The sequence below is a fragment of the Narcine bancroftii genome, chromosome 3 (assembly GCF_036971445.1).
Source record: "Narcine bancroftii isolate sNarBan1 chromosome 3, sNarBan1.hap1, whole genome shotgun sequence".
NCBI classification, from domain to species: domain Eukaryota; kingdom Metazoa; phylum Chordata; class Chondrichthyes; order Torpediniformes; family Narcinidae; genus Narcine; species Narcine bancroftii.
This window is the reverse complement of record NC_091471.1, coordinates 274,579,025-274,598,341: the sequence shown is the minus strand read 5'-3', so window position 1 is coordinate 274,598,341 and position 19,317 is coordinate 274,579,025. Positions and strand designations below refer to the sequence as shown.

The 19,317-nt window shown below is 43.1% G+C and overlaps 1 long non-coding RNA gene across 3 annotated transcripts in view; it reads left to right on the top strand.

Annotated features, from left to right (window-relative positions):
* LOC138758793 (uncharacterized) overlaps positions 1–18,446 on the top strand; it is a 204,469-nt gene extending 186,023 nt beyond the window's left edge. For 2 of the 3 annotated variants that reach the window (XR_011354449.1, XR_011354448.1), the window contains exons 2-3: positions 14,357–14,421; positions 15,475–18,446. This is a non-coding gene — a long non-coding RNA (uncharacterized lncRNA). Of the gene's footprint in view, positions 1–9,267; positions 9,423–14,356; positions 14,422–15,474 lie in introns of those variants that run through there. The other variant, XR_011354450.1, reaches the window with a different exon arrangement.
* Positions 18,447–19,317: the final 871 nt, after the last annotated feature.

Here is a 19,317-nt window from a genome sequence, read left to right as displayed (position 1 = left end):
TTCAATTCCCTTCATCCAGGACCCCAGGGTGGTGCTCTATTCTTTAGCAAAATTGCTGTTGGGGAATGGAGGGCTCTTTTATTACACACAAGCTTGGCGGAATGTCCATCACCCCCATAGGGGATCACCAAGCATACAATTACATGGATTTTTGTACCCCACTGCAATCTGACTTAGCCAATCAAAAAAATACTTTTCTCCCATGTGACAAGCAATACCCTGTCAGCTTTAAGCTACACACTATTCATATGCAAATTGCATCATTATGTGAAGCAATCACGTAACCTGGATTCCCCCATTCCTCACGCATTGTTCTTGTGAGTCACCTGATCTGGGGAAATTTACTGGCTTGTCTGGGGTTGCCCAGCAACACAAGTCATGGGGCCCCTCACTCCTCTGAATATGTATATCCCACACAGCAATAAGGCACATGCATTGATCAGTATATGCCAAGCAGACCCTTATTTAGAACCATAGAACATTACAGCACAGAAACAAGCCACTGGCGGTGCTGAACCATTTTTATTTGCCTAGCCCCACTGACCTGCAAAGTCCTCCATACCTCTCCCATTCATGTAGCCACAAAGTTGAGAATGTTTGTATTGTTAATTAATGCCAGGTTTCTAACTACTTTCTCACTGGAAGTGTAATCCTGGTCATCATTGTTAGGACAAAGTAGTACACGTCGTTGCCTCATTAATGGCTGCAGTGCAGGGTTTGGCCGCAGTGCAGGGTATGGCCACAGTACAGGGTTTGGATGCTGTGCTGGGTTTGGCCACAGTGCCGGGTTTGGCCGCAGTGCAGGGTTTGGATGCAGTACCGGGTTTGGCCACAGTGCCGGGTTTGGCCGTAGGGCTGGGTTTGGCCACAGTGCTGGGTGCACACAAAATTTATGCTTCTGCTTCACTGACAAGATTTTGGCTCCTTGTCCATTGCCAATGACATTTGCTGACAAAATGCTTCGTCACCTAATGTAAATTTTTGGCAAGACATTGTACCTCATCAGAGCCCTTAAGCAGAGGAGTGGAGAGGGCATAGCTGTGAAACTACATCTCTAGAAGTCAGACTTGTACCACTGTACAAGGCATTGTTGAGACTGCACTTGCAGGACTGTTCTCAGTGATGCATGTCCAGCTATCTGACAGACATTGACAAGTTGGAAAGTAAAAGCACAAAATACTGGACAAGCTCAGCAGGTCAAACAGTGTCCTTTATGTAGTAAAGGCAAAGAGACATAACCAACATTTCAGACTTGATCCCTTCATCAAAGTATGAGAAAATGCCAGCAAGTGTCCGAACAAAAAGGTAGGAGGGGGAAGGGGAGGTGGCCAAAGCAGGAGATGATAGGTGGAGAAAGGAGGGAGGGGACATTAGCAATGAGGGGGAGGTGGGATGGCTGAGTGGGTGGAAGAACTGGAAAGACAGGAAAAGGGGCGCGTGGAAGAAAAGGCGACCAGGTTAAATGTAAAGCGGTGAAGTGAATGTTAATGCCAGGTGGCTGGAGGGAACCCAGTCAGAAAATAAGGTGGTCCTTCAATCTGCAGGTGGTCAGGGTGGGATAGTGCATAAGGCCATGGACAGACAGGTGATTATGGGATTGTGACCCAGAAATGAAGTGGTTGCTCACTGGGAGGTTGCTGTGGTTGCAGATGGAGTGGAGGTGATGATCGAAATGATCTCCCAGTCTGCAACCATCTCTCTGATGTAGAGAATGGCCCAAAGGGTGCACTTGATGCAGTAAATAAGTCTTCTTGATGTATAAATGAAGTGATGCTTCACGTGAAAGGCTTTTTTGGGGCCCCAGACCATGGTGAGGGAGGAGGTGTGGGCGCCAGTGTTGCACCTTTTGCTGGCACAGGGGAAAATGCTAAGGTGGGGAGGGGAAGTGCGATGGGTGGGGAGGGATGAGTGCAGGAGGGAATTGCAGATGGAGCGATTCCTGCAGAAGGCCAAGAGAGGAGGAGTGGGAAAGATGTGTCTGGTGGTAGGGTTCTGTAATAAATGCCAGAAATTTCGGTGAATAATGTGTTGGATGTGGAGGCTGATGGGGTGATAGGTGAGGACGAGGGGAATTCTATGTTTGTTGCATCTGGGGGCAGAGGGCACATAAGTGGGGAATGGAGGGGGTGAGGGCTGAGTTGATAGTGGTGGTGGGAAAGCCATGTTTATTGAAGAAGGCAGACATTTCAGAAGCTCTGGACTGGAAGACTTCATCTGGGGAACAGATGTGGTGGAGATGGAGAAATTGAGAGAAGATTATGGAATCCTAACAGGGGATAGGGCATGAGGAAGTGTACTCCAGGTAGTTGTGGGAGGTGGAAGGTTTGTAGTATACTTCAGTGGGAAGATTGTTTCCCGAGATGGAGACAGAGAGATCCAGGAAGGGGAGTGTGTTATCGGGCACGGACCAGGTGAGTTTGAAATCAGGGTAGAAGTTGGCCACGAAGTGGATGAAGTTGACAAGCTCATCATGAGTGCATGAGGCAGTCCTGATGTAGTCATCTATATACTGGAGGAAGAGTTGTGGGGGAGGTTCTTGTCTGTGTGGGCTTGTAGCATGGATTGCTCCGCAAAGCCTACAAACAGGCAGGTGCAGCTGGGACCCATGGCTATTCCTTTGATTTGGAGGAAGTAGGATGAGTTAAAGGAGAAATTATTTAGAGTGAGGACAAGTTCTGCCAGATGGGGGAGAGTGATGGTAGGGGGTGACTGGTCAGGCCTTTGGTCCAGGAAGAAGCAAAGTTCTTTCAGACCTTCTGAATAGGGGATGGAGGTATAAAAGGATTGGACATCCATTGTGAAAATGAATCAGTCCGGTTTGGGGAATCTGAAGTCTTTGAGGAGAAGGCATGTGAGGGGACACAGATGTAGGTTGGGAGGTATTGGACCAGGGAAGAAAGGATAGAGTCAAGGTAAGATTAAACTAGTTCAGTGGGACAGGAGCAGGCAGAAACAATGGGTGTGCCCAGATGGTTGGGCTGACGTTGGAAAGGGTGAAGAAGAAATTCACCAGGATATTCCCAGGTCTGGAGGCTTGAGTTAGTGAGAAAGACTGGATTGATTGGATCTTTAATCCTTGGATCATAGGAGGGTGAAGAGTGACCTTCCAAAAGTTTATAAAATCATGAGGGGCATGGATAAAGCAAATGCTTATGTCTTTCCCACAGGAGATGTTTCTGGATCAAAAGGACTTTGATTAAAGTTGAGAGAGGAGAGATTTAAGAGGGAACTGAAGAGTAACATGTTCACTTGGAGGATAGTCAAGCACTTCATGACATAATAAGAGTATGAATCGTGTTATAAAAATATTTTTCTTTCTTTTCTTTCTCACCTACAAGGTTATTATATTTGGAAATACCACCCATTTTCTTCTCAGCAACACGAGTGGGTGGAGGAATCCTGACATACAATAAAGAAAACTAGATTGATTATAAACCAGTAGGTTTATTCTCCAAATGCATAGAATGGCCTTAAACCGATTCGATGCTGCCTACCCTGATCATCCATTGTGCACATTGCTTTAGTGGGTAAGAAATTACTCCTATGAAACTATTCCCCTCAGAAATTACTTCCCTAATAAGATATTGCAACTCATGAATCAGTAATCATTGCACAGTTAAGAGATTGGCCATTTCGGTAGAAAACAGAAATTAGAATGTGAAGAAAAGAGCAATTTCTAAACAGTTACATTCAGAGAGAGAGTAGCTTGAAACCAACCATATCTTAATTCAAAATAGCCAGAAATATCTTTGAATGTCCATATCCATTAATGGCATCATCTGAATTTCCTAATCACACTGCCCAAAGTCTTGTAGTGACAGCAGTAAACTATGCTGACAACCTGGATTTCCATTTAATTATCAAAGCCACAAAGATCCACTGGAGAAATACCAAAGGAATTCATCTCAACACTCAATCATCTTTGTTGTGCTTCTCTTTTCAAACAAATTTTGCTTGTGTTAATAGTGGGGTGCGGGGCGATTTAAAGTGAGAGGCAGGAGTTTTGAAGGGGATAAGATGGGGAAAATCTTTTCACCCATCAGACAGCAGCCACAGAAGGTAGTGGCCAGGAGGGGATAGAATCAGATCGAACGACAAGGTTTAAGTCATTTAGAGAGGCAAGGTAAAGAAGGTTCTAATGTGGCAAATGGAATATGTGTAGGGCCAAAACACAGAATGCACATCATGGGTCAAAAGGCCCATTTCTGTGCTGAACAATTCTATGACTCTAGGTTTGACTGACCATGGGGAGAAGGTTGGACAATGGGACAGTGTGGGAAAATGGATCAGCTCGATTGAATGAAGGGTAAGATTCGATGGATTGAATACCCTACTTCTGCTCCTATGTATTATGGTCTTATAATTATAACTGGTACATCTCATCATATAATTCACTAAATATTAATTTACTTCTGAGTTGAAGCATTGTCTCTGTACAGTCATAGTTCAAGTTAACAAATACAAGCTGTGCTCTTTTTGTGCAATTACTGGAAGATCTTTGAATGTTCAGAGCCTAACATTCATAATTATCTGCCTTTCTTGTGTGGCTGTAAGTTAAAAAAAAGGTAAGAGCTTTATCCCAAATTCAGTGCTAATGAATCGGCAGCTAAAATGTAGTCGCTGCTATTTTTATGTGGATTATTGCAGGAGTCTAGTTAAACACAACAATTTATTAAATGTCCTAGACATCAGATTTATTGGCATTAGTGGAGGGAAAAACACTGTCCTGGATTCAAGACAGGCACGCCTATTCACCTACAGATAGTGCTGTGGGAAGAAGAAGGGTTGGTTTGGTGTTTTATTCAAAAGGCAATATCTCTTTACAGTGTGGCACAGTGTCGGAAGTTGGATGAGTCTGTGAACTTAACATGGGATAAGGTTTAAATCCATGACAATTTAAGCCAGGGCTGAAGTTCTATTATTGACCTGAAGTTGTCATTCAAGGTTATATTGTACTGAGAAGTAGACTAACTCAAGTCAGGGAGCAAGAATCTATAAAACAAGCAAGATAAAATTGGCCAAACAATTCTCCAAATTGTTTCGAAGCAGAAATTCACTAAAGGATTAGACAATTATGAACTTCACTCACCTATTTAGATTTCAGGAAGGGAAAACCAGAGGCATACAATCCAGTGATCATTGGAATATAAGAGGTGGAGAACATAGAACATAGAACACTACAGCATACTACAGGCCCTTTGGCCCTCAATGTTGTGCTGACCCATATATTCCTTTTAATAAAGTACTAAACCCTCCCCATCCCATAACCCTCTAGTTTTCTTTCATCCACGTGCCTGTCTAAGAGTCTCTTAAATGCCCCTAATGCTTCAGTCTCCACCACCATCCCCGGCAAGGCATTCCAGGCGCCCACAAATCCGTGTTTAAAAAAAAGCATATCCCTGAGGTCTCCCCTAAACTTACCTCTATCGCTTACCTCACTTCACTTTGTACAAATGTCCTCTGGGTGTTTGCTAATCCAGCCCTAGGAAACAGGTGCTGGCTGTCCACCTATCTATGCCTCTCATAATCTTGTAGACCTCTGACAAGCCTCCTCTCATCCTTTTACACACCAAAGAGAAAAGTCCCAGCTTTGCTAACCTTGCCTCATAATATTATTTTCCAATCCAGGCAATATGCTGGTAAATCTCCTCTGCACCCTCTCCATAACTTCTACATCCTTCCTATAATGAGGTGACCAGAACTGACACAACACTCACTGGAGATTTGTAGAGTTGCAACACAATCTCTTTACTCTTGAACTCAATCCCCCTATTAATGAATCCCAGCATCCTATAGGCCTTCTTAACTATCCTATCAACCTGTGCAGCGACCTTGAGGGATGTATGGATTTGGACCCCAAGGTCCCTCTGTTCATCCACACTCTTAAGTAACTGACCATTAAGCCTGTACTCAGCTTTCTGGTTTGTCCTTCCAAAGTGCATCACTCACGCTTAACTGGATTGAACTCTATCTACCACTTCTCCGCCCAACTCTGCACCCTGTCTGTATCTTCTTGTCACCTTCGACAACCTTCAGCTCCATCCACAACTCCTCCAACTGTCATATCATCCGCAAACATACTGACCCATCCATCCGCCTCTTCATCCAGGCCATTTATTAAAGAGAAGAGAAGGTGAGAAAATTTAATTTCCTGGGAGTTCTTATCTTGGAGGACACTGTAAATTGCCTCCAGCATATTCATGCACGGTAGAATTTCAGGGAGTTGAGGAGAATGTGGAGAGAATAACAATGAATCGGTGTAGGTGTGCTAATATATCTCAAAGCTTTTGTATATGCTGCGGTCCCTTCTATGGTTCTGTGACTCAATGTAAAATTATTACCTTACTATCTCACTCCCAGCCTAAGGACACTTTTTTATGCTAGCTTTTTGACCAAGATTTTGGCCACTTATTTATTCTCATTTTTTGAGATCACTGTCAAACCTTGTCCAATGATTCTCTTATGGAATGATTTTGAATATTTTTTTATGTTCTAGAAATCTAAGGTTTGGCTGTTGGATGAAAACCACATTTTTCAATGAAACTCTTTTGCCCTGGAGTTGCTAGAAAGTGAAGCAAGAAAGGAGAAGCTGAGGGTCCTAGTGGGTCAGGCAGCAACCACAGAGAGAAATAGTCAGTCAATGTTGGGTCGGAAGTCATTATCCAGGCTAAAATAGAAAGGGGTGAGTTCAGGTATATCAAGGGCAGGTGGGAAAAGGGGTGGTGAATAAACTGGGGAGGGGCTAAGTACTGATAAGGTATAGGACAGAAGGTGGGATAGATAGGGGAATAGGTAGAGGGAGAGACCATTGGGATGTGGGAAGGTTAGAAAAAAAAGCAAGAATGAGAGTTAGTGATGGAACCAGCAGAACTAGATAGAGCTGAGGGTAAATGAAAATGTGAAAAAGATAGGTTCTTGCTGTTCGCTTTAAGGCTGTCCAGAAGGAATATGGTATGCTGTCTTCGTCAAGTTTATGTTTGCCTCACCCTGGCAATGGATAAGGACAAGCACGTCTGTGTGGTAGTGCTAAAGGGAATTGAAGTGGTTGGCTATGGGAAGTTCCACCTTAGACACACAGATGGAGTGCAGGTGTTTGGTGAAGTGGGCAGAATGGTTAGAATGAAGTTGCCACAACCAAAGTGAACAGGAAAAATTAATGCTCTTGGAGGAATGTTGTTAACTAATTCAAATACAGGTTTCCTTTTATTGTCACATAATATAAAAAATTTAACATACACGGTATACTTCTTCAACTTTTTCTTGCTGTAAGCCAAACAAGGAGTTGCCATTAGCTTTACTCAGTCGGTGTCCCTAGCAATAAGAGAAAGAGAAGCAAAAGAGAGTCCCTTCAGAGACACTGAGTGTCTGTGGATTCATGTATGAGGACGGCATGAAACAGATAGTGAAGGAACTTGAATGAAGCATAAAGATCAGCACACACCAATTGGGTTGAGTGAACTGATCCTGAACTTTAATTTCCATCCCATGCTATGAAAAAATGAACCTACGTGAAAAAGGGAAAGATTTGTCTGGAATAGTCAATGCAAAATGCAGACATGCTTTTGGGTAATTCAAATGATTTGAGTTGATATAAATATTAAAGTATAAATAAAGACAAAGCAGCCAATGTTGTACTTATAGATTTTTAGAAGCTATTCAATTAGGTGCCATATATTATGAGACTTGATATTAAATTTATGTTTCACTATTGGCAGGCAGGTAAGTTATGACATACACCAGGGATCATTTCTATTTTGCCTTAAATTAAAACAAAAGGAATATTATCAGAATTGGGAAACATTCTGGGATGATGAAGGGGATTAATAAATTAAATTGACCAGTAAATGAAATGGGCAGATAAGAAGCAGATACAGCGAAAGCAAAGTTAAAAAAAAGGGTGTATTCTCGTTAAGACATTTAAAATTGGTATTTGGGGAAGTACATTAATGCATTATTTTGTGCAGTCATGCACAGGTGTGCAAATTTATGAAACCTGCACATGTATGATAAATATATAATGCTGTTGTTTTACCCACCAATATATGGGGGCTGACATGATTTAAATGACTGCACTAATAATCTATGGCCCCCTTGGGGCACATTGAAGTAAAAGCCTTGTTTTCTTTTCACCTCACATAACGTAAATATTTTTTATGTTTTATATGTAGTCGTTAGGAGAGAAGAAACCACAACTTGACTGCTTCACAGGGAAGTGAGCCCATTAACTTTGAGGAGAGTCCTAAGGGGACCATGGACCATGGAAAGAGTGAGAATGGCTGATCTAGAGGCTTGAACTGGTGATTGAGAATCCATGGTTCAACAAGAATTTAAATTTAGCTAATTAAATAAAACTCCAGAAAGAAAAAAGAATGCCAGTCTTTTTCTAAGGTTAGAGGTAAAATATTTAAAGGAGATCGGAGAAGTAAGGTTTTCCACAGAGAGGGTGGTCAAGCTGCCAGAGGAGTTGGAAGAAGCAATACAATCATACCATTAAAAAAAAAATTTGGATAGGTAGATAGGACAGAATAGAGGGGAAAATGCAGTAAAATGGGACTCATGCCAATACGCATCTCAATCGACATGGACAAGTCAGAATTAGGGTCTGTGGCTCTGATGCACAGCTCTGTGACACTATGATTCTAAGACATTCTGAGTGAAAAGTTAATCCAGAAGATGTGCTTTCTGTTTATCCTCTTTCATCATGTGGCTATTGCTGGAATTCCTACCATTCTTTATGCATTCTGAATTGCAATTGGGAGGAGATCAATGTTTCCATGCTCCAAAGCATTAATTGCCCTTGTCCTGTGCCATGAAGACTTTGGCTTTGGAATGGCTAACTATGAGCCCTTGGACAGTTCAGAGAGTTACAACTCTTTCCAGCACAGAGAAAGGTCACTTCTGTGTCAGAGTTGCTGTGGCGATTGTACATCAGTGAATGAGTGGATGTGTATTTTAAATTCGTGGAGGTGAGTTAATAGGATGAATAGTTTTCACTTGGATGGTGTGGAGATTCATAAATTGCAAGTGGAATTCATAAAATTTCATCTGGTGTTTGGAGCTGGACACAAAAGTGCTGGAGAAACTCAACAGGTTATGCAGCATCCAGAGGAAGTTAAAGGAAGATGACATTTCAAACCTGAGCAGTGCTTTGAGGGCTCAGGAGTTGCGACATTCACAGCTCACTGTCTGATTTTGGCTTTCTGCAGTTGTCATAGCATTTCTGTTCCAGTTGAGTTTTCAGAGGCGAACGTCGAATCCATGAGTTCACTGTAGCCTGAATAGACCTGGGATTGTCTGATCTCGGAAGTTAACCAGGCCCAGGCCTGGTCAGTACTTGGAGGGGAGACCATCTAGGAACACCAGGTGCTGTAGGTTTCTGTGAGGGGCGCTGGACAAAGTAGAAACTCTCAGTCTGCCTTACGGTAAGCAAAAGTAAAGAATTTCATGTATGTCACTTTCTAAATGTAGCAATACATGACAATAATAGAACCTTTGTAGCCGACTGCAACAAAGAAACACAAACACTCTTAGTGTGGGAGGTTAAGCTGTGAGATTTATTGAGGCTGGAAAGGGTCCTTTTCTACAGTTGGAGTTCCTGCCGTTTGTTTGATTAGCTGACATCATCTGCAAGAATAACAATAGCGGGCGGGAACATTCTTGCATGTGAATACCCTTCTTCTGCAGCCTGTTATTGATCTGTTAGCTGGGCAGCTTGGCCAGTGCCATTTTAGGGTGCTGGTCTTGTACTGCTCCAGCTTTCATCCGTTCCAGTTCATTGTGTTAAGGGACGTGTTACAGTGTGTTATGCTGCTGTTTATTACCGCACGCGCTGCGCGATGTGCCACCTCAATCTCCGCGGTGGTGGGCCGCCACACCTTTACCTTTACTGTACATGTCTCATATAAGTATGTCGTTTATGGAATCACTGTACATCATTACTACATGGTATTTGGAGGAGAATAAAAAAAAACACATCTTGCTGGAGATATTTTTCATGGGCTTGATTTCTTAAAGGTTATTTTCAAATCTTGCAGGTACCATTCTCACAAATTAATAACCCTCTCAATTTTGTTATGGACTAAAGCACACATGTCAAACTCAGGCCCGCGGGCCAAATTTGGCCCATGATATAATTATATTTGGCCCGCAAGATCATATCAAATATGTATTAGAGCTGGCCCGCTGGTCGCCGCGCCAGTATAGTGCATGCACAGCTAATACTAAAAATCCCAGAATGCTTTGCAAATGCATTGGCATCAGCCCGCTAATCGCCCCCACCTCCTCTCTTTACTTTCATTCGCATCTGCGACCTGTCGCCTAACTCATATGTAATAAACCCCTTACAAAAAATGGCCAAACGAAAGACAGAAAACAGGACCTTTCAAGACAGGTGGGAGGCAGACTCTGACCCCAGAGTTTGATGAACTTGCATCTAAGAAGAGATGCCAAGTATCTGCTTTAGAACCAGGTGCATCAGAGTAAATCACTTGGATTAAGCTTGGATTAATATTTTCTTTGGTTAACTTTGGACTGTTCATAGTTGAAAGATTGGATTTTCATCGAAGCAAGTTGTTATTTTTTTGACTTGTTGGCTTGTGAAAAAAAATACATTTAAAAGGAGCTTAAAGGCTATAGGGAAATATAATTTATTGAATATTTTATTTCTCATTTGTTAATGCTTCTTCTGGAAAGAGTTTAACCAAAACTATTATTAAACATTTATTTTAATAAGAAAAAGTTTAACATTACATATGTTGAAAGAAGAGAAAACATGCAGATGTTGTTGAAAATTTTCAATAAATATTTAGTTTGGCCCACGACTTAGTCCAAGTTTTTAATTTTGGCCCTCTGTGAATTTGAGTTTGACACCCCTGAGCTAAAGGGACTTTGTTAGGCAAATTCCAAATAATAGTTTTTATTCTTTGGCTTGGCTTCGCGGACGAAGATTTATGGAGGGGGTAAAAAAGTCCACGTCAGCTGCAGGCTCGTTTGTGGCTGACCAGTCCGATGCGGGACAGGCAGACACGATTGCAGCGGTTGCAAGGGAAAATTGGTTGGTTGGGGTTGGGTGTTGGGTTTTTCCTCCTTTGCCTTTTGTCAGTGAGGTGGGCTCTGCGGTCTTCTTCAAAGGAGGCTGCTGCCCGCCAAACTGTGAGGCGCCAAGATGCACGGTTTGAGGCGTTATCAGCCCACTGGCGGTGGTCAATGTGGCAGGCACCAAGAGATTTCTTTAGGCAGTCCTTGTACCTTTTCTTTGGTGCACCTCTGTCACGGTGGCCAGTGGAGAGCTCGCCATATAATACGATCTTGGGAAGGCGATGGTCCTCCATTCTGGAGACGTGACCCATCCAGCGCAGCTGGATCTTCAGCAGCGTGGACTCGATGCTGTCGACCTCTGCCATCTCGAGTACCTCGACGTTAGGGGTGTGAGCGCTCCAATGGATGTTGAGGATGGAGCGGAGACAACGCTGGTGGAAGCGTTCTAGGAGCCGTAGGTGGTGCCGGTAGAGGACCCATGATTCGGAGCCGAACAGGAGTGTGGGTATGACAACTGCTCTGTATACGCTTATCTTTGTGAGGTTTTTCAGTTGGTTGTTTTTCCAGACTCTATTGTGTAGTCTTCCAAAGGCGCTATTTGCCTTGGCGAGTCTGTTGTCTATCTCATTGTCGATCCTTGCATCTGATGAAATGGTGCAGCCGAGATAGGTAAACTGGTTGACCGTTTTGAGTTTTGTGTGCCCGATGGAGATGTGGGGGGGCTGGTAGTCATGGTGGGGAGCTGGCTGATGGAGGACCTCAGTTTTCTTCAGGCTGACTTCCAGGCCAAACATTTTGGCAGTTTCCGCAAAGCAGGACGTCAAGCGCTGAAGAGCTGGCTCTGAATGGGCAACTAAAGCGGCATCATCTGCAAAGAGTAGTTCACGGACAAGTTTCTCTTGTGTCTTGGTGTGAGCTTGCAGGCGCCTCAGATTGAAGAGACTGCCATCCGTGCGGTACCGGATGTAAACAGCGTCTTCATGTTTACATGAATTTTTCATGAGTTTTTCAAGCTTTGTTGGGACCAAGGTAAACTGCCTCAGGATCTTCGTGATGCCACCATCATCACCCTGTACAAAAACAAAGGCGAGAAATCAGACTGCTCAAACTACAGGGGAATCACGTTGCTCTCCATTGCAGGCAAAATCTTCGCTAGGATTCTACTAAATAGAATAATACCTAGTGTCGCTGAGAATATTCTCCCAGAATCACAGTGCGGCTTTCGCGCAAACAGAGGAACCACTGACATGGTCTTTGCCCTCAGACAGCTCCAAGAAAAGTGCAGAGAACAAAACAAAGGACTCTACATCACCTTTGTTGACCTCACCAAAGCCTTCGACACCGTGAGCAGGAAAGGGCTTTGGCAAATACTAGAGCGCATCGGATGTCCCCCAAAGTTCCTCAACATGATTATCCAACTGCACGAAAACCAACAAGGTCGGGTCAGATACAGCAATGAGCTCTCTGAACCCTTCTCCATTAACAATGGCGTGAAGCAAGGCTGTGTTCTCGCACCAACCCTCTTTTCAATCTTCTTCAGCATGATGCTGAACCAAGCCATGAAAGACCCCAACAATAGTTTTTATTAAACTGTAATAATATGACATTACTTTCTTATCTCTAACTTAAACTCTAAATTTAAACCCCCCACTATGCACAAATGTAAATATATATGTGTGTGTGTGTTAAAGACCCAAACTCTGAAAAGTCCATTTTAAAACTTCAGCATCATTTTGGTCTTGCTTGAAGGTCTTACATTTTCAGTTCAGAAATAATTATAAAGGACTTTTAAACATCATATCTTCATGCCTTCTTTAAACTCACAATTCTTGTGATGAGTTGTCCTTCAGAGAGATTCCTACAAACAGGAGTGACCATATTCTGGGCACAAATGAGAAAAGCTACTTATGTTGAATCTCCTGTGAATAGGATAATATAAGTCCTGTCTTTCCAGGATATCAATATTCAGATCATTTATCTTCTGTCTTCAATTTTCTTCCACAATGAGGCTTCCCTCTTTGCAGTCAGAAAGTGATCTCCCTTTTGAAATCTACTTTTCTGTGCTCCGCTTTTGTTAGGAGTAACACATAGGCAGCTATGCCCCCCTCTGCAGGAAATATTGCTGCTTTCAATTCTGTATGAACAGGGTGGTGAGTTCCCTTAAACTGACCACTTCATCTCAGATTTCAAGAATATATATCTTGCAAATCTCTCATGTGACATGGTATGGGACATCATTTCTGTCTTTGAAGTTCATAATGTCTTTTCACACTGATGTGCTAAAAGCATTTAAGTCCACTTATCCCTCTGTGATGTCTGCCCACATGGACACAAAATGGCTGTGCATTTGCACAGATACTTTTGAGATAACACCTATTGTCTTCAATATCTCAAGAATCATGATAAATCTTCCATCTTTTGCTTTAACTGCAATCAGTAGCCATTCTGTCTTTGCAACTGGCTTCTGTGGTCAATGGTGTTTAAAATGCTAATGTGTTGTCTTTGCGCTGAAGCCAGCTAACAGCTGCAAAGAAATTAGTCTGTAGAATGTAAATCAGCCCTGTCCACCCAAAATTAACTTTTAGTAAGATATATCCTTCTTTCTTTGGCTTGGCTTCGTGGACGAAGATTTATGGAGGGGTAATGTCCACGTCAGCTGCAGGCTCGTTTGTGGCTGACAAGTCCGATGCGGGACAGGCAGACACGGTTGCAGCGGTTGCAGGGGAAAATTTGTTGGTTGGGGTTGGGTTTTTCCTCCTTTGCCTTTTGTCAGTGAGGTGGGCTCTGCGGTCTTCTTCAAAGGAGGTTGCTGCCCGCCAAACTGTGAGGCGCCAAGATGCACGGTTTGAGGCGTTATCAGCCCACTGGCGGTGGTCAATGTGGCAGGCATACAAATATTAAATATAGTTTTAACATTAGACTAAAGATTCTTTTTTCTTTCTTTCTTTGGCTCGGCTTCGCGGACGAAGATTTATGGAGGGGGTAAAAGTCCACGTCAGCTGCAGGCTCGTTTGTGGCTGACAAGTCCGATGCGGGACAGGCAGACACGGTTGCAGCGGCTGCAGGGGAAAATTGGTTGGTTGGGGTTGGGTGTTGGGTTTTTCCTCCTTTGCCTTTTGTCAGTGAGGTAGGCTCTGCGGTCTTCTTCAAAGGAGGTTGCTGCCCGCCAAACTGTGAGGCGCCAAGATGCACGGTTTGAGGCATTATCAGCCCACTGGCGGTGGTCAATGTGGCAGGCATACAAATATTAAATATAGTTTTAACATTAGACTAAAGATTCTTTTTTCTTTCTTTCTTTGGCTTGGCTTCGCGGACGAAGATTTATGGAGGGGGTAAACACCAGAACAGAACAAAAGAACGGTGTCATCACTGCAGATACACAATGTAAGCATGGCATCCCCCATTAAAATTGGAAAAGCATTCATTATGGTGCAGTAAGATATTTTTCATAATTCTGAATGGAATAATTTTAGATTCCTGCAAAGAAATACATTAGAAACAATAAAGATAAGTAAAACATAACCAAAAAAATGTTATTTTATTTGACAATAGTAGTGAAGAGTCTGTTGTCTATCTCTTTGTCGATCCTTGCATCTGATGAAATGGTGCAGCCGAGGTAGGTAAACTGGTTGACCGTTTTGAGTTTTGTGTGCCCGATGGAGATGTGGGGGGGCTGGTAATCATGGTGGGGAGCTGGCTGATGGAGGACCTCAGTTTTCTTCAGGCTGACTTCCAGGCCAAACATTTTGGCAGTTTCCGCAAAACAGGGCATCATGCGCTGGAGAGCTGGCTCTGAATGGGCAACTAAGGCGGCATCGTCTGCAAAGAGTAGTTCACGGACAAGTTGCTCTTGTGTCTTGGTGTGAGCTTGCAGGCGCCTCAGATTGAAGAGACTGCCATTGTGCGGTACCGGATGTAAACAGCGTCTTCATTGTTGAGGTCTTTCATGGCTTGTTTCAGCATCATGCTGAAGAAGATAGTAAAGAGGGTTGGTGCGAGGACGCAGCCTTGCTTCACACCGTTGTCAATGGAGAAGGGTTCGGAGAGCTTATTGCTGTATCTGACCCGACTTTGTTGGTTTTCGTGCAGTTGGATAACCATGTTGAGGAACTTTGGGGGGCATCCGACGCGCTCTAGTATTTGCCAAAGCCCTTTCTTGCTCACGGTGTCGAAGGCTTTGGTGAGGTCAACAAAGGTGATGTAGAGTCCTTTGTTTGGTTCTCTGCACTTTTCTTGGAGCTGTCTGAGGGCAAAGACCATGTCAGTAGTTCCTCTGTTTGCGCGAAAGCCACACTGTGATTCTGGAAGGACATTTTCGGCGACACTAGGTATTAGTCTATTAAGGAGAATCCTAGCGAAGATTTTGCCTGCAATGGAGAGCAGTGTGATTCCCCTGTAGTTTGAGCAGTCTGATTTCTCACCTTTGTTTTTGTACAGGGTGATGATGATGGCATCACGAAGACCACAGACTTGCCAAGGCAAATAGCGCCTTTGGAAGACTACACAAAAGAGTCTGGAAAAACAACCACCTGAAGAAACACACAAAGATCAGCGTGTACAGAGCCGTTGTCATACCCACGCTCCTGTTCGGCTCCGAATCATGGGTCCTCTACCGGCATCACCTACGGCTCCTAGAATGTTTCCATCAGCGCTGTCTCCACTCCATCCTCAATATTCATTGGAATGACTTCATCACCAACATCGAAGTACTCGAGCTAGCAGAGTCCACAAGCATTGAATCCATGCTGCTGAAGACCCAACTGCGCTAGGACCATCGCCTTCCCAAGATCGTGTTATGGCGAGCTCTCCACTGGCCACTGAGACAGAGGTGCACCAAAGAAGAGGTACAAGGACTGCTTAAAGAAATCTCTTGGTGCCTGCCACATTGACCACCGCCAGTGGGCTAATATCACTTCCAACTGTGCATCTTGGCGCCTCACAGTTCGGCGGGCATCAACCTCCTTTGAAGAAGACCGCAGAGCCCACCTCACTGACAAAAGACAAAGGAGGAAAAACCCAACACCCAACCCCAACCAACCAATTTTCCCCTGCAACCGTGCCTGCCTGTCCCGCATCGGACTTGTCAGTCACCAACGAGCCTGCAGCAGACGTGGACATACCCCTCCATAAATCTTCGTCCGCGAAGCCAAGCCAAAGAAGTAGTGAAGAGAAGATTGAAACAGAGTTTTCAGGATTTCAATTTGAGAGGACATATGAAATTGTTTCTGCTGTTTGAAAAATTAGTAAAAAGATATTTCAGTACACAAAGGTGAAAAGACACACAATTAAAACAATAACAAATATTTATTACAACCATCTAGTGAAACAAAGATGGCATTATATATTAAAAAGCAATTTGATGTTTGAGAAAAATAACAAGATCTAAAGATAGCAGACATACAGTATAAAAACACACATACAAGCACAAAAACACTCAAACAGACACTAGATTTGTTTTCATTATTCAAGGGTTTGGCATCATTTTATAAAAGAAGGAGAAATTGGGTCTCAAGTAACTGACAGCTTTTGTTTCATGACTGTTAAATATTTGCTTATGTCTTACAAATGTGGATCTGAAACTTCAAGCAGCCACTGCCAATTTTTTTATGAGTGAAACTGGTGTCAATGAGACTGGAGCTTTCTCAGAGATTTTCTCTGGTTGGGAATCCTGGATTCCTTAAAATGCATGTGACTAGAGGAGGGCTTGTGAAGTGAGTTTAGATGAAGGAAATATAGACTATAATGAGGGGAAGAAGAAGAAACCATAAAGAGGAGAGTTGGAGATCCAGACCAAAAACACCGTTAGGTCCCAACCTTGGAATTATAAACACAGACAACTTCCAATGAAGAATAAGTCTCAAGGGGCTAAGAGAGAGATGGTGGTCAGTCAAAGAGAGACATTTAAGCATCTTTATAAGCATAGGAAGTTATTGCATTGCAAACAATCCTTTGAAATAATTTATCATTGGAAGTGTGTCGGACTCTGGCTTTACCTTACTCTTAATTTAGTCTATGTGTGGTCTGAGTCCAGCATGTTCTTTGAATGAAGTGATAGGAGAAGGTATTCAGTTCAACAGTCAATTTATTACACAGCACAAGAATAAAACTTAACAGAGCTCTGGGTCAATCGTTAGTTCATAGGTCATCTGCACAGTGAGCTACTCCCCAAGACTGACCCCTATTGTCCAGTTGGCTCAGTTTATATAGATCAACCTTATCATACAGAACAAAAGTTGGCTTCCTTTGCTAGATCTTTTTGCATAAGGGTTATCACAAGTCATCTCCTGTTTTGCAGATATCTGGGGTGTAGCGCTCCCATCTTAATCCTCCAGGCCAGACTATCCTGTTGTTTTGATCAGAAATTAATTCATCCCCAGATATTTCTAATCACCATTCTGTTCCTGTCTGGCCAATTTCTGCTGTTCTCTTTAACACCTCCTCATGCCTTAATCTTCCTCCTAGACTGGTTCCATTCCCTTTGTTTCTTGCAGGCCATTCTTTGTTCTGGTCTGGCCTGTGTCTCCTGTGCTACTCACCACCTCCTTCAGTTGAGCATTCCTCCTAAATCGTTTTATGCATTTCCTCTCCCTGTATTTGGGAGCAGACCATTTTGCTCAGCCAACTTTGCTCCATGCTGTGATTGCCACTTAATCACATTCCTCTTTTCCCCTGAACCATGCAGTAAATATAAACTTATTAATTAATCATTTCTTTCATAATGTTTTAACCCCTAGATTCCAACAAGTGACAGGTCTCCAACCTGACCCCAGGGTTTGCAGAGCCAACTCCTGCTTCATTACTGCCAACTATGAAACCTCATTGTTGATCTGATGATCCCCTGATGGAATCCAGGTTCCGTCAGCTGGAAATTCTCCTCATGGAGTCTCTTCAAATCAATGAGAGAAATAGGTGCCTGGAGAATAATTAAACACCTTTTCTTTTAGAGAAAAATGCATACTTAATAACATTTCCAAGTTTTAAACTAATTTGTGGTGAGTGGATGAGACTTTTATTGTTTTAAAATGTAAAATAAAAAAACATCCTTTAACTTATTCCAGTGAATGGCTTTGATCACACGACTGATTTGAGAGACGGTGAGTCTGGGAAGGAGGCAGAAGGAATGTAGACTCACCAGCTGTCGGAATGGTTTTACAAGTCCAGCAGGATGCTTGCACTGACTCAGCCTTTAATGTTAGGCCAGACCACACCAAATTGCTGGGGTGTGAGCTCACAGGGGAAAGCTGTCCTGAGGATCTTGCTGGAACAAACAGCACAGCACAAGGTCGGGAGCAAATGACTTTGGGAAAGGTGGGTGCTGTGATTTCTGGCCTTCCTGGTAACATGCCAACTTCCTGCCACATTAAATTGTACTCAAGATTTGGGTGTCAATAAAATGTGATGTAATGTCACCGAATGTTTGAATCACAGTCTATGTGCACATTGATCATTTGCCTCTGAGCAATGGTAAATGACTGTAACAACGGCACCAAAGTAAAGTATGCATGAAAGCCCACACAAATCCAACAAAGCAGCCATCTATCCATCTAAGAAGGCTCCATAAAAATGTAATTATTGTTGTCGATAGTTTCTTTTTCAGCTCTGATGCCTCCTGCTGAATAGGCGTTGTGTTACTATGGTCTATTACCATGTCTGGTATCTGTTGATACAATAAAATGTAGGGTCACGGGTGCTGAGTACTCTGTGAGGGTTTCAAACGTGGTCCTTTAGCACATCTTCATTACCTGCAAGAAAGATGATAGGATACTCTTCAGAACACACTAAATGCTGGAGGAACTCAATGGGTCAGGTAACATCCCTATGAAAAGCTTCAGATTGATTTTTGTGGTCAATTATGAAAGAATCTGTTTCCACATAATTTGCAATAAAAATTTGCCCACAGAAAGCTAAGTGTTAACTCAAAGGTTAAACAAGAAAGTCTTCAGATGCTGTGATTATAATTTTATTCACAAAAGTGCTGGAGAAACTCGTCAGAACACACAACTTTCATAGGAAAAGCAAAGATATATAATAAGCAAAGGTTTTGGGCCTGAACCCTTCATCAAGGTATGAGCAAAAAGCAGACAGACACCTAAATTAATGTGGGGAGGGGGGTGAGAGGGGCATGGGGAGGAGCACAGGCCCACAGGCGAGAGGTCATAGATAGAAGGCAGAAAAGGTAAAAGTTAGGAAGTGATAGGGGAGGGGATGGCTCTCTGAATGGAGAGGAAAGGGGATGTGGACCTGGAGGAAAGGAATCAGAGGGAAGGGAAAGGGAGAGAG